Raw genomic sequence first — 11,047 nt, 5'->3', positions numbered from 1 at the left:
GTTGTACGTAAGTTGTGATATTACATTAGTTTAGTTAGTGCCGACCGTCAAGTCCTAGTAAAGTCAGTTATTTTTATACAGATTTGAATACTAGGTCGTGAATACCGGTGTTCTTTGGTGGTTGGGTTTTCAATTAACCACATATCTCAGGAATGGTCGAACTGAGACTGTGCAAGACTACACATCATTTACACTCATTCATATCATCCTCATTCATCCTCTGAAGTATTATCTGAACGGTAATTACCGGAGGCTAAACAGGAGAAAGAAAGAAAGTTAGTGCCGACCGTGGCGGCTATTATCGCCACACCGCGCGAATAAATTCGGTATGCGGTTGCGCTTTAGTTAGAATCATTGAATTAAATAAGCAAAAATATATTTTATTTAATAAACTGATACATATTTTTAATTAAGTTGTGTTTGTAAGCCGTGCGTCAGGAACAACCCACAGTTGTAGGACTTCCTCGGAACGCTTAGCTGCGTGAAGGGAAAGTCCTGCTACTGTGCTGCCAGCTTTTAATATATAAAATGGCGTACTGATTTTTTGTAGCAACAGAAACTAAAAAAATTCAAAAACGTTGCAAGTGTAACATTTTTTCTGCATCAGTTCAGTGGTAAAACGTATTAAGTGTACAAGTGTACAATACAACTTTTTCCATTGATTTTTGTTTTTAAATTACAATATCTGCATAAAATGTCTTTATTTTAATGTAAAATAGAAATAGTCTTAATTGGATATACAGATATTGTAATTTGTGCGTCATAAAACATGATTTTTTCATACATCAGTTTTAAGATGAAGATGATTAATTTTGGTTTCCTGTAAAAAAATTACTTCTTGTTAGTTACAACGTTTATCCGTTGATCCTTTTAATTATGAATCCTTTTCTTTTTATATTTTTATATAAAAAAAAATATTTATTTTTAATTTTATGATAATATATAGTTACATAAATAAAATAAAATACTCGTAAAAAATGATTAAAATTATAAATATAGAAAAAAAATTTTTTTTTAAAACATGGTTTTTATTCAAAAAAGCATTCGTACAAAAAAGTAAAAAATAATTTGTTGTCAAGAAAATTACTTTAAAAAAAAATTTCTATTTATGAATGACTAAAAAGAAAAACGTGGGGTGCGCTCTAATTATAAAGTGGTTGTATATGTGAGAGCGCTCCACGTTTTTCTTTTTAGTCGAACTAAAGACTATTTAATAAAAGACTATTTATGAGTATTTTCTTCTTACATCATTACCATTTGATTTTCTGCCTGGTAGAAAGTCTTACGCAATTGTTGACAATTTCCATTTCTGTTTCAAGCCTTCTCCTTAGTGTTCTTGTCAGTTTCCAATTTTCATCCTATCTAATAACTTCATCCTTCTGCTTTTTCGCTTTCTTTCTCCTTCCGATGCGATTGCCAGGATTTTACATCCCTTAATCACATGTCCTAATTAGTTTAATTTTCTTCTGTATAGTTACCGGAGAAGTGCTCTTTTTTCTTTAAACCTGTTTGTTACTGCCTCGTTCCTCACTTCAACCGTCCTTGTTAATTGATCCATCTTCCTCTATACCCACATCTCCCTCTTTTTTATCGTGTTTTACTTGCATATATCAAGACAATCCAGAGGTTAGCATTTGGTTAACCTCTTTTTATTATGTAGTAATTCCTTCTTCTTACTAAAGGTTTGCTTTGGCATTGGTATCCTTCTTTTATTTCCATTCCTTCTGGTCCTCTATCTCCATAATTCCCAAATATCTGTAATTTTTTATTCTGCAGAAGTTATTTAAGAATATATGTTTTTGTTTAATTTTGTCTCATAAAATGAATGATTACTTTATTTTTTGGTAACTGGAAAACATTCAAATTGAAAGAGGTAAAAACGTGACCTGCCCCAATTGAAGAATGATTACTCAACAAAGATAATTTTTATTTATTTTCTTCAATTTTTTTGGAAAAAATTTAATAATGAATTGGAACTGCAAATGATGCAGAATAAAATAAAACTCTGCTATAATTACTATAATTATGAAACGAGATATACATTTCAAATTTATTAAGATGCAGCGAGTTAATAAGAAAGTCATTTAATGATATTTTTAAGTTTTTTATTTTATTTTTAAAATATTACCTTACGCTTAAAATAAAATAGTATTAAAAATAAATACACTGGGTGATATTTAAGTATGGAAGATTTTACTGCATATCTGAGAGTTATTTAGAGGCAGAAATAAAAGAGGTTAAGAGATTTCTATATACGTAGTTAAAAAAAATCTGCATTATGGTAGGTTTTTAATTTTTGTCCTCCGTCTTACATCCGCCATATTGAATCAAACTTAATTTTTTTAAATAAGAAAGTGGAAATATGACAAGTGATTTCAATTTAAACTTTACGAGAAAAACAATATTGTGAAACCCTTTTTCTGTACATATACACGCCTTCGTATATTGATAACGAAGGCCTTCGTTATAAGCATTCAAAGCTGCAATGACGGAAAATTCGTGTTAACAATAAAACAAAGTAAAACGTGCTGCATGAACAATTTTAATGCATTTTACATTCATAATGCATACAATAACGAACTTTAAATAATGCTATAATATTGATAAAAATAAACTGTAACTAATAATTAACAACACAACAAATTATACGGCTATATCAAATTGATATTATTTCTAAGTAAAAATTAACTTCCACTATTAATATCAGGTGATATTTGTTACTTATCGTAAATGAAACAAATTGGCTGAAAATACTTGCTTAAAAAATGTATTACAAATTTAAATGAGTAAATCAGCTGTTAATTTACAACAATGCATTTTGTATTACGTTGAAACAATGCAACTTATTAACTCCTCATTTCACCTTTTTACTTCAATGGTAAAATTTAACAGTGCTAGTAAAAATTAAGTTGTAAGCCTAGCGGTTCAAATTTGTTTTTTGGTGAAAGTATTATTATTAGTTTCCTCGTTATTTATTTAGTTTTATTAAATATTAAATCTTCAAATAGCAATGCCTTCTTGAAGTGAAACCCTGTTGACGATGTACGGGTACGGTGACAGAGTTCGGCGTTTACAAGAGATACGTGATTTATTTAATAATAAATTTCCAAACACAGAACCGATAAGTAAACCGACTGCGATCAAGACACAGCGATTTGAAGAAACCGGTTCTGTTAAGAATCGTTTTCGCACCGGTAGATCAAGGAACTGTCACAACTGATGCAAATCATTAGATGTATTGCAAGTCTTTGTTGAAGATCTTCATTCATCTATTCGGAAAGTTGTTGTCCAGATGATATTAGATATTTCTCACTTCAAAAATTCTTAAAACAAATGAATTTCACTCTTATAAGCTACACACCTGGTGCAAGGACTTTAGGAAGATGATTTTGGCCACCGAGTTGAGTATTGTGATATAATGAAAAAATTAGACAAAGACGCAAATTTTTCTAATTCAATAATATTTACTGATGAAGCGACTTTTATGTTAAATGGCCATGTGAATTAGCAAAACTGTCGATATTGGAGCGTTAATAATCCATGGATGTTAGAAACTCACACACAGCACCCTCAGATAGTGAAAGTTTGGGCGGGAATTTGTGTTGTAGGATTTTTATTTTAGATGAAAATCTTACAGGAGATGCTTACTGTAACTTGTTAGCTGATAGGATTTTACCAAATATCCGGGAAAATGTTGCACAAGAATTAAATAATAACGTATGGTTTCAGTAACGTAGAACACCTCATTAACCCACCGGGTAGGTCTAGTGGTGAACGCATCTTCCCAAATCAGCTGATTTGGAAGTCGAGAGTTCCAGCGTTCAAGTCCTAGTAAAGTCAATTATTTTAACACGGATTTGAACACTAGATCGTGTATACCGGTGTTCTTTGGTGGTTCAATTAACCACACATCTCAGGAATGGTCGAACTGAGACTGTACAAAATTACACTTCATTTATATTCGTACATATCATCCTCATTCATCCTCTGAAGTATTATCTGAACGGTAGTTACCGGAGGCTAAAACATGAAAAATAAAAGAAAAGGGGTACCACATCGTTATTATCTAAGGGCACGGCAAATTTTAAATGAACAATTTCAAAATAGGTGGATAGGTCGATGAGTCACAGAATGGCCTGCCAGGTCCCCAAACCTGTCTCCTCTGAATTACGTATTTTTGGGGTACCTGAAACATAATATTTACAAAACAAAACGTGCAGATACTGACGAATTGAAATACGAATCTTAATGATCCCGAATTTCAAGATTTTACTCAAACGGTAGGAAGATTTCCTCAAAGCTGAATAGATTTTAATTTTTAATTTAATGACCTTTCGGGCTTTATTCAAAACCACATTAAAGGAGGGGGCAAAATGTTCTTTATTTTTGTCGTTTCTGGACCGAAAGCCAAACAATCTTATACTAATTAGATGATTCTATTATTATTGTATTTTTATGTCACTTAGGTTGTGTATTTAAGCAAACTCATTCAAAGGTGGGCAAAATAAGCCTAATTTTTTTATCGGTTACAGTTTTGTTTAATATCTTCATACTGTATTAACAAACTAGTTTCCAGGCTCTAGAGCATTCGTTCTCAAAGTGGGCGATAACGCCCCCTTATGAGCGCTGGAGGACTTCAGGGAGGTCGATAGAAGGTCCACAGAAAATTGGGGATGTTCAGGCAGTCTCGGAAGGCGATGGCTGATTAAAAAAAGGCAAAAATTATGTTTTCCCGATATTTCAAACTAAAATGTACAGTAAAATGTAAGTTTCAACTCAGAAATAGGATATGCCATGTTTAAAAATAATAATTGCAGTTGCTCAGCGCTTCATAAAAACAACAATTGTAATTATTATTTTTAACAAATGGTAAGTTTAAAAATTTTGGGGGCTAGAAAATTTTTTATTCTCAATGTGGGCGAAAAAGTTTGAGAATCAGTGCTATAAAGCCTAGAAAGCTTACTCATGTCAATTAAATCAAATTAATAATAATAATAAGCGACAATAATAAACAACTCACAATAATAATTAGAATAATGATAATAATGGCAACAGTAAACAATAAAAATATTAAATGTCAATAATAAACAAATGACAATCGTAGTAATCACAACCACAACAACGACAATAATAATAAAAAACAGTGATTACATACAAAACAGAGTTTAAAGTTATCGTCAGGATTTATTCACACGTAGATAAATAATGAAAAGCAGAATTCAGTCCCATTGACAAAAGATATTAGTCTTTACAGTTTTAACTACTAGTCTTTTATTAACAACAATAGTACAATAGATAAGACAAGTATAAATTTCTTTCACTGCACATACCTTAGCTGTTCACAAATGAAACTACTCTAACAATTTATGAATGAAAATTTAATACATTATCTCTTTCACTTATTGTCTAACAGTAACTCACCGAACGAACTATTTCTTGTTTTCAAGTGTTTTCCACGCTAGAATTACTTGTGACGTCACCTTAATCGCGTCGAATTTAATTCACACTAGAAATTTGTCCTTCGCTGTCCTGCTCGCAGAAGATTCCCTCGCAGACTGAAATCTCGCATTCTCATGTCGCAGAATGAGTCATACTGATTATACTGATTTCGCAGAACTAATTTCAACTGGTCTTCCCCGGAGTATTTATATTCCTATCTTCTTTACCTGCCGGACCAGATCCTAGTTGAGCGTGAGAACGATCGACCGAGCCCTTTCGTTCCCATGCATTCTTAACTTGGGTTCGATAACTCTTCTCACGGAAGAACATCTGTTCAGGTGTGTGCCAGTGGCAGTATTACAAAAGACGATTGTTAAACGGACATGTTTGTTACCTTCACTAAAAGAGTCCTTTTAGCCCCTTTCTGGATTCCTCCCATTATTATATTTTCTATCACTTTCTTAATTGTAGAAATCCGTTACTCAGGTCCACTATACTGGTCTTGTTATAATATTTTTACTATGATCTCTGAATACGGGTCATTTATGCCAACAGCTGAAACTTACTGTTCTTAAATTTATTTTTGAAGTAATTCCATAAAGAGAGTTCATCACCGTTATCGGTTAAGTCAGAAAAGTTATACAACTTTTTCTTTATCACATAATCGATTTTTGAGTCTTTAAAAAAATCATCGTTACAATATCATATAGATAATGTTCATATTGTATCCTCAAATGAATGTAGTTGAAATTAAAAATCTTTTTAGATTTTTGAATCATAAAAATTTGGATAAAATTATTATTTATAATACTTTTTAAATGCTTTATTACTAACTGTATTAATAGTATTACACAAGAAGTACATTATTTTTTAATCAGATAAATAAAAGACAAGAGAAAAATTTCATTTGTCGACTTGCTGAACTTATTAAAAGCTTCTTGAAACAAATTGATATGGACAGAGAGCTTCCTTAATAAAATTAGAGAACTCGTCCTAGTTGATAGTCATAAATGTTAGAAGTATTTCCCCTCTCTTATAAACTCATCTTTAACGGGATGATCAAAATCTTAACATGATATCGACTGAACATATATCAGCTTTAGCTTTTAGCTTTTACTATTCCTAGAGGATAAGGGATCTAAGAGGGACCTGTTTCCTTTTTAATGGTAGAGAAGAGCATGCGTATACTCCTTTATGTTTCCGTTATACGTAATTTGAATCGCAACATCAAATAAAAAGAAAAAAGACAGAGAGACAGAGAGAGAGAGAGAGAGAGAGAGAGAGAGAGAAATTTCGCTTCTCTTATAGTAAGCTCTCTACATTCTAAAATTCCTTCCTACATGGGACGGGCTGCAGTTCCCCAATCTCCGGTCGGAATCCCTATGATAGAGATACAAGACCAATTAATAAATGATACCCTTGAGTGTTGTAAAAGACCATCTTATTTTCTCTCGACTTTATTTAGCTCCCAATTACTCGTCCCAATGGATTCGACGCAAAACGATAAAGAATTGTTCGCAATAATCGTTGCTCGGTCGGTTTTAGTTAGCCCGGCTTGAAAAGCTATTCCGTTTGACATTCTGATAAAATCTACCCTTAATACGTCTTCCCCTACCATACCACAAAAACTATCATAATTTTATCTCCTTCCCTTCATTCTCTTCTTTTTTTATATTTTATTCTTCTACCCCTTGTTATTAATCTTTATCTTAATATATTTTACATATTTTATGACTTTCTTAAGACTTGAACAGAAAATATTATTTATGTTACAATTTATAACTTATTTTGTATAAAAAAAAACATGACGAATAAAATATGAAGTAGTTTAAATGCCAAATAAGAAAATAATCAAAACAATTAATAATCAAAAAACAATTAAAAAAAAAACAATTAATTAACAGCCGGTGAAAATTATAAAATTCTCATGGTAAAAGAATATAAAATTTATGTTCAGTATATCGTTGTTATATGATCGAGTAATTATACAAATTTCAAAGAATAAGGAAAAATAAAAGTTTGGTCAAATAAAAATGTAAGCGATCTACAATCTTTCACAAAAAAAAAAAAATAAATTTATTTATTGGCTTTCGCAGATGGTTTTGTACTAATAGATAATGTAAAAAAGTAACTAAAACTTCTCAAACAAATAAAAAAATTCAACAACGAGAAAAAAATGTTAGAACTTTAAAAACCAAACCACAGAAATATCCAGAAAAATACTATACTGTATTCAATTAGCTTATAGAATGAAGAATAAACAAACGTAGCGTTTGTGTGAGTTAGATCGTCATGGTTCTGTTGAATCACGTGTCGTGTATCACTGACGATTCACAACGCGGCCATATCTATATGCAACAAATGATACCGAGTTTGTCAATGGTGGTCTCTGGATTTTTGAATCTAAATCTACGCGAGACTATCATAAAGAGATGAACGGACACGTCATTTGAAAAATGGTTTAGAGATGTGTTACCTCTTCTGGAAGATAATTCGGTTATTGTCTTAGGCAACGTCCCTTATTACTCATCTAAAAAGGAAAAAATTTTAAGAATAAATAAAAGTAATCCAGAAGAGAACTAAAAGGTATTCTTTTTCTAAGATTAACCAGTCCATTTAACAATTTTTCTTTATAATATTGCCTCTAGCACACGGTCAACAGATGTTGTTCAATGAAAAGAATTACCGGAAAAAAGTAGGAATTCATGAGAAAATGTAAGGACCCCGACCATTATTCTCACGCCTAAACATTTAAGGAATTTGTATTTGGTTCTACTCGTCAAGAGGATACGAGTGTAAATACTCCAGGACCGACGAGTTAAGATCAGTATTAGGCGAAGAGTTTAAGCGAGAGTTTTCTGCGAGGAGTTTCAGCGAGTAGTGTATGAAGCGAGTATTAGCATGTGTTCGATGCAATTGTAAGACGGCGTTATCTGTCAACGTAATTCCGTTGACAGGTGGGGGAATGCAGGAAGTTGTTTGGGGAGTTACAATAGACAATAAGCGAAAGGAGTAAAGTATTAAATTCATTCATAAACTGTAGAATTTTTTTATTTGTGAACAGCAAAGGTACTTGCAGAGAATAGAATGAATGAACTTTGGACTTGTATTATCTAGTATACTAGTTGATAAAGGTGTAAATATTAGCGGTAAATATAATGTTGTTTGTCAATTGAACTGAATTCTGATTTTTACGATTTAATAGTAAGTAAATCCTGACCTTACGTAAATTCTATTTTGTATGTAATCATTGTTTATTATTGTTACTATTATTATTATTGTTTTGATTGTGATCACTATTATTATTATTGTCGTTGTTATCGATTATTATTATTGTCATTTTTTTTTACTGATTTGTCTTATTCTATTTATGCTCTATAATATTAAAGTAATAGATTGTGATTATGTAAACATTCTTAAATTGTTAATCTTTCAATATCCTGATCTAACCGCAAACAAGCGACAGTAGTATTATATACCGACCTGAATAAAACATTTAAATGTATATTACCTTGAAACCAATATTAATCTTACATCTACTACTTACGTAAAATTTAAAGATTCAACAATAAAAAATTTACTACATGAACTATTTAATTTGTAAAATAGTTGACAAATTATTTAATTTATAAAATAGTTGACAAATTTGTTTACAAATTAAATTTCTCAAGGAAGGATAAATGAAATTAAACAATCTTATAGTTAATTAATTAGTCAGGCATTGATATAAAACTGTACTAAAAAAAAATCTTATAATTATTCACTCTTTGATTACTGATGTAGAAACAAGTACTGGTCATTGTTTGAATTACTTCAAGCATATCCTAATAAATTAAAAAGAAAATTAACGTAAAACTAATTAAAAGGTTTGACCACTTTTGGTGACAGTATTTATTAAAAAAGAAGGTTTATTTTTAAAAAAAATTACACTTTACTATTTTTAGTAGTATATAAATTATTTTATTTTGATTAGTATATAATATATTATTTCATTAAACAGACCATGCCAAGAACATTAAATGGACTACATCCATGGATAATAAAAGGAAGTGTTTAGCATTTATTGGCAAGGATCAAGGGAAACTGTGGAGAAACTTTGATTAGAGCAACATCACTTGTAAAAAACTAATTAATTAAAAAGAGAAATATTACAAGATAAATACAATAAATGTAAGATACAATAGAGCTTTGTACATATTTGTGCGAAGATACTAATATACGTAGTATATTTAGTACTACTAAATATGTAGTTAGGACGAATGCAACACCAGAAAAGAGTTAGAAGGAAGGTAAGAAAAGAGTTAAAAGAGAAATGATTAATTAGAAGTTACTTATTATTTAAATCATAAATTAGATGATTTAAGTTTAGATATTGGTATAATTTATAAGCTCAAATAAGTAATATTATCATTATAAAAAAAATCTTAAAATTTAATCTCGAAATAATATTATAAAAACTTTTCAAAACTTGTTTTATACTTTTTAGTCATACTTTAATCAAATTATTATCATACATTGCATGAATTTAATTAGTAGGTTAATTTTTTTTCTTTTTCCTGTTTAGCCTCTGGTAACTACCGTTTAGATAATACTTCAGAGGATGAATGAGGATGATATGTATGAGTGTAAATGAAGTGTAGTCTTATACATTCTCAGTTGGCTGTGTCCAAAAGTAATGGTTGAATATTGTATTGTCACCCGACCTTAGTAACTGTAAAAACTTTCATCAATCGAGAAGGTCAGGAAGTATGTTAAATTAAAGATGCGAGATTTGAGGACAAACATGAAAAAAAATACACTGCGAGTTAAAGGAAAGCAAGTAAAAATTGATATTTTAAATTAGATAAATTATCAGAAATGAAATGAAATCATTTTACTCTTAGGTCAAAGAGCTTTAAATTATTATCAGAAAATATATTGGATTTTTTGATTTGATAAAAATATATTGGATTTTTTGAACCCATAAATAGAAATACACAAAATATTAGAATTTTAAATTTACTCAGGCTAAATTTTTAATTTATCAGGCTACACAATTCAAACTTAGATTTGCCAAACAGTGATCTAACAGCCCCATTTTAATATATGAAAACTTCAATATTTGACTTTTTGAAGGATTTCTAAGCTACAATACTGTAATCCAGTTGGAAATATTGAATAATTGTAATAAATATTTAATTATGATAACAATTTTAATGTTTCTATTCTACTTAGCCCTTCAAAGTAAAACAATATAGTTTGATTTTGTAGCAAATGAAGTCGATTTGAATGTCACAGGCGTCAAAAACTTTTACACTTTGAGGAAGAGAAATTCTACAATTATTAAAGATAAAACTAACCATACAATTATCAAGTATATATCGTGTAGCCTGATATTTAAAAAATTAAATACATTAATTTTCCTTTGTGTGTGCATTTATGAATGTGTAATCTTTGCTAAAAAGAATGGTCACTTATTAAAAATCACAATATCCACCTTTGCCACACCAGACAATGAACTTTTCTTTTCTTTTTCTGTTTAGCCTCCGGAAGCACCGTCAGGTATTACTTCAGTGGATGAATGAATGAGAATGATAACTATGGGAGTAAGTAAAGTGTAGTCTTGAAC

Source organism: Lycorma delicatula, chromosome 10 (genome assembly GCF_047948215.1).
Source record: "Lycorma delicatula isolate Av1 chromosome 10, ASM4794821v1, whole genome shotgun sequence".
Lineage (NCBI taxonomy): Eukaryota > Metazoa > Arthropoda > Insecta > Hemiptera > Fulgoridae > Lycorma > Lycorma delicatula.
This window is presented reverse-complemented; position numbering follows the sequence as displayed.